A 5597-nucleotide genomic window follows, 5' to 3' on the forward strand; every position below is an offset into this window, starting at 1 on the left:
CCAGACTGGAAGGCGCCTTCGGCGCATCTGACTGTTATATTTGCGGTTTTGCATTCACACGAATGCTGTACTGGTTTCAAGCCAATGCACACAGAATCCAGTTCGGCCCTCGCTCGCTCCCTCTCCCCCCCGTCGGGCCCTCCTGCTTCCATTACATGCCGCTAGTCAAAGGCAAGCATAACTATAGACGGACGGCATACGGGTTTCAAGTCCCTACCACAGCAATACACTAATATTCATAGCACGTGTTCTGCCACTAAACAAAGAGCCATCTTACACATAAATACCAGTACTTACATGTAAAATACATACACTAACTCAAAACATCACCAATAACCAACACTAAATTACAAATCCAATAACTCAAACTCAACCTAATGCGAGACCTGTTGCATTGCAAATGCTTGTTTTTATATTTGTCACCGTATTGCTGCACAGTGCACTGTGTCCTAGATACCTTAGTTTTGTTGGGAATATTTCCTCCCTGAATGTACTCCCAAAGATTTCCTTACTCGCCTAATTTTGGTTCCTGATTCTTGCCAGTTTGCCTATATTGTTTTCTCCATTGAAAGGCTCTTGTACTTATTGTAATATGTTGCATTGTGCTAGGCACTGCGTGGTGCATCTCATGTGCCTTGTTCTATGCTTGAACTACACCTGTATTACTTGTGGTATTCCAAATGTAGTGGTTTTGTATGTAATGCAGGCAGACGGAGTGGCGGGCAAGGATTCCAATGAATGACTCAGTCCATCTTGGGACACGAGCTGGCTGGCCGCTGCCTGTGGTGGGCGAGCGTTCTTGAAATAAATCTTCACACTCACCTTTTGTCTCTGGAGATTTCTCCTACAACACTTGCCCAGTAAAGAGGGGCCTATTAGGCATATTATCAAGACAGGCGAAAAAACTATTGCAGCTTTAGCGGCAGAAAACTGCTGCTAAAACGGCGATAATGGGCTTGATAATATGCTCTATGGAATTCCAATTGAAGCTCAGGTAAGATGTGAAGGACATCAAGCCCATTATCGCCGTTTTGGCAGCAGTTTTCTGCCGCTAAATCGACGATAATTTTATCGCCTGTCTTGATAATATGCCCCTATGTAGTACGATGTTGTGTATCATTTTGGTGCCTTCGAAGTGTCTGCATACTACGCGTTTGGTGAAAACACTCCCCCCGTGTGCCTCTGAATGAAGCAGCCATTTTGTTTTTGAATTAATGAATTACACGCTGTAGTCCCTTTTCATGTTGTTTCGTCTGTTGTCTCAAAGGAGGCTCTCTTGAAGTACTTCCTTGATGCAAGAGGTACCGGATAGGGAAGACCCCATCCTGGGCACCTACATTGTGTGAGCTACATCACAGCATACAGAATCCTCTCCTTGTTTCCCTATTTTTTCCCTCTTTCTCCCCTGTTGTACCGCCCACCGCTGTTTTGCAGTCAGCGTGGAGAGTTAATCACTCGGTGACAGGAGGGGCTATCTCTGTTCCCGCGGTACCTAGGTTTCAGGTGAGTGGACCGCGTGACACTATTCCCAATCAGTGACAGCAGGAACTCTTTCTTTTTGTATTGCAATTCTTTCCTTGAAGAAATTGGAAATACCGAGGGTGTTACAGCGCAGTTACCCATCACCCTTCAAACATGTACCAAAATCATATCCAGTGGGAGTACGGATGGGGGTGAAGCAAATAGCAGCAAGGATCTGCTGCATACCAATCGCACAGCTTGATAGGAAAATCTTCCAGCCTCTATGGGTTCGATATTTTATTCCTTGTTTTTCAAAATTCATACATTCAGCTTGACTTTATTTATTCACGACAATGCTATCCGAGGCCCCATTTGCTTCTCATGAGGCAATTGTGCCCATCCAGGCCTCTTACTGCTTCACGTGGGGACATTTAATTCACCAATAACAGCTAAAAAACTTCATCCCAATACATTTCGGGCCTTGGAGATGCCCTTCGTCAGGGGGCGCTGTATAAATATAGAAATAACATAAAAACTCATGTTAGTTTAACGTGCTTCAACACTTAGGTGAATTTTACTTAGATATATTCTATAGTGATTGAATCGATCCTGCCCTTTGTAAACATGTTAAAAAATACCCCCTTTGTGTTATCAAGATCTTTACTTCACGCGGAGACCTCCCCCACTCCATCCTCGGATTTAAACCTGCCATACTGCCCGCGTGACAGAGCAAACACTCAACACCCCTAATGTTCGCTGAATAAGCCTGATACTAAACTGAACTCTACCCCCTTGGCAAAGCAGTATGGATGGGGGTACATAATATAAATCAGATGGGTGGTAAGAGGGGGGAGATGCAGACGGAGAGGAAAGTGAGGAGCCTCTGTCTGCCTAAGAGGGGTGGCCGTGCATGTCTACATCTTTGTGAGGTGGAGGGGCATGTCAGGTGGTGGGATGTAGGGTGCTGAAGAGGATTTGTCAGTGGCTGGTGTTTATGTCCACTCCCTCTATTATCGTTTTGTCACTTACATAGGTCTATACCGCTGTTAGGAGGCGTGTCGGCGGCCACGGGGAATATTCATGAGAAGGGCAGGTAGGGATGAGCAGTTCTGACCAGCGGTGGCGGGGGGTTTCTCCACTTTCATTGGAACTGAGAAGAGGGAGGGGCCTGTACTGAGGGTCCATAGGTCTTTGTGAAGGGGGGCTAGAGGGGTAGGGGGGAAGGGACAGAGGGGGATGGGAGTTGTAGAGGAAGAATGTGTCTAAGACAGTGAGAGACGCTGCACGAGGAGAAGTGGTGAGGAGATAGAACAAGCATTTGCAATGCAGTAGGTCTCACATTTATGCGAGTTTAAGCTATTGGCAGTGTAAATGGCAATGCCTTTTATTTATGTTTTAAAAACCAAAACATAAACAAAAGGCATTTACAATGCTAATAGATGAAACTCACGTAAATGCGAGACCTAATGCATTGTTAATGCTTGTTTCTTATGGAAAGCTGGGAAGCCTAACTCATGCAACTCACCTATTTTTCGGGTTGCTTTCATTGTTTAACTTTTAAGAAGGTAAAATAACAAAATAATTTTTAGGCGCACCATTTTAGCCCTCTGGAAATGACAGTATCTTTAAAGCTGTATTGTGGGAATTCATTTTATATGCGACTTGAACATGAACGCGGGAAGAACATTTGAGACAAGGACCTTTTGATGTTTACCTAATGCTCTTAATATGGCCGCATTGTTTAAAAGTCATTCAACAAACTTCCCCATGTTTGCTTCCGAGCACACAAACGCAGCGGTCAACTTACAATATGTGTTTATAACCATAATGGGTCAGTAGTAATATTGTAATGCAAGCATATTTAGAATATTCAGCTAAACTTCTGCGTGAGTCTGCTTCAGATGTTTATTATGTGTATTCGCTGTATAAAATATTCAAAGCACTCATATACAACAGTGATGTCTATGTTTCTATTTTGTGAATTGGAAACATTGGCATAACATTTTTTTTTAATTCTTGAATCGCTTTGATCCTCCTTTTATTCGTAAAATGTCCCTAGCAGATGGACGTGCTCTAGAAGTGCGTGTATTCATGTGGACCCCAGCATACCATGAGTTGGGCATCACTTCCCAGGCAGCAAACATCTGCTTCAGCAATAAGGGACTTTCACACGTGACACAGATCAAACTACAAGGAGGGAGGCGAGTTGTCATTACGCATGGTAAAGTATACAGGTGAGTAATTTAATTGCACATTACCCATCTGATATTTAGTTAGACCATCACCTTGTGCAGAGTATTAAGCTGCCTAACAAGTACAAAACAAAATAAATGTGACCTTGGTTAATGTAACTGGTGCTCATGTACAACGCTCCTATACCTTCGGCTCGAGTTCGCGCTATATAAATCACAAAAAACTATACAGGGGTGTTACTCTTTAAATGGATTTCCCACTTGAAAATACTTTGATGCTTTTTTATGTTCAAAAGTGCCCCCAAGTTGGTTAAGCTAGTAACAGTCTTTCTTTGTTTATGGCGCATTCACTTTCACTTGTCTGAATGCCGCAAGTGGTACGGGAGCACATCGCCTGTCCTCCAGGTGCGTGCATATCTCCTGTCTCCCTTCCGAACACAAAACTCACGACAATAGATCTCGCTAAGGCGAGCTACGCATGCGCTGCGTCACTAGGCGAGACCTAAAAAAGAGAGTAGAAGAGCACAGGGGAGGTACAGTAACTCGGGAGTCAGGCCGATGCGTTGGATGGCACTGATTGTTTCGGTCCGGGAGATTTAAATAGTTGCAATGGGGGCGGGCATAGGAAACTTGGTGTAGGATTTCACTCATCCACCCTGTTAGCAGAAAGGGTGCCCTTGTATGTAAGAATAAGTCTGTCTGGTCTTGTAAGTTATAGATGACTTGTTCATGGGCTGCAGTGTGTATCTTGGCAACTAGTGAACTCAAGGTTTGGGATGCCCCAAACCTGCGTGATGCACAGCTGAAGACTCTAAGGTCTCAATGACTTTCCAATGTTTTTCAATCAATATAAAAATTACTTTAAAACAAACTTAACCACAATTTCAATGAAAGTTAAATTCAATAATCTTGTATTCTTCATTGAGACTGAAAATACAATGTGCATTACACAAACACAATTAAATCCTCATAGGTTTGTAATGCAATGTCATACGAAACTCATTATTTCAATTATACAAAAGTATGAAGTACACATTTCAAAATAAATCCCAATGCATTTCGGGTTGTGATAAACCCTTCTTCAGGGTTTTTTTAACATAGTAGTAAAGATGGCGTGTTTGAGGAAGTCCTCCGTTCGGAACTACAACAAAAATGAAAATATCTCATGAGTGTCAATGTATTGTACAATTCGAAATGTCTAAAGTAGGATTTGCACTCAAAGTGAAGGAGATGCTCCCGCTTAGCCCCATTCACCAACGGAAATGTGTGAAACGTGCTCAGTGCAAACAAGATTCCACCATACATCTAATGTAAACCATCGAACGGAAACAAATCCTGCTCGTGAAAAGAAACCTTAAGTGTGTGATCATGCAAGAACTAGAAATCGTTATTCGTCTAACAAGCTTACCCGACTGAAAACAGAATACTGGTAGCCTGGTTTCTCTAAAAGGACAAAGTGATAAGCGCGTGTGAGATCTAAAAAGAGTTAGCTAACAATCTAGGAACAAAACGCCAAGACAAAGACCGATCAGGAAGAAACCGAACTCGCTATGTATAAGAAGTCGAGGCTTACCGGTAAGTGTGAGTATAAAGCGTCTCTGCTGAAAAATGGAAAAAGTGAAAAGCGAAAATAACAATCAGTACTTCTACCCTGAATCCTTAACGGTGAAAAACAACCGAAAAAAATCTTATCAAAGGGCTGACCTCTGATACTATCACGTTTTGCCTTCCTCTGCTACTCTCATTCGCCGCCTGCTGCGTGCGTAAAAACGTATGAGCGTATCCTACTTTTAAAGAGCCGGAAGTGAAAGAAGTGAAAACAAGAAGTGAAAAAAAACAAAGGGAACTTTATTGTCAATCCAACTTTTGGACAACGTGATGTTATAACAACACCGACATAAAAAACGCATATCTATTAATGAAATCACCTCACTTATAGTGATG

At 42.6% G+C, this 5597-nt stretch overlaps 1 long non-coding RNA gene across 2 annotated transcripts; it reads right to left on the reverse strand.

Moving 5' to 3' along the window:
* Positions 1-1152: 1152 nt before the first annotated feature.
* On the reverse strand, positions 1153-5383 carry LOC146782915 (uncharacterized). 2 transcript variants are annotated; one of them, XR_014972162.1, is made up of 4 exons: positions 5227-5383; positions 5062-5096; positions 3571-3648; positions 1153-1968 (listed from the first exon to the last, which is right to left on the reverse strand). It is a non-coding gene; the product is annotated as an uncharacterized LOC146782915 (long non-coding RNA). The 2 variants fall into 2 exon arrangements; XR_014972161.1 differs by lacking the exons at positions 1153-1968; positions 3571-3648 and adding an exon at positions 4446-4794.
* Positions 5384-5597: the final 214 nt, after the last annotated feature.

This window comes from Triturus cristatus, chromosome 12 (assembly GCF_964204655.1).
Source record: "Triturus cristatus chromosome 12, aTriCri1.1, whole genome shotgun sequence".
In the NCBI taxonomy this organism is placed as follows: domain Eukaryota; kingdom Metazoa; phylum Chordata; class Amphibia; order Caudata; family Salamandridae; genus Triturus; species Triturus cristatus.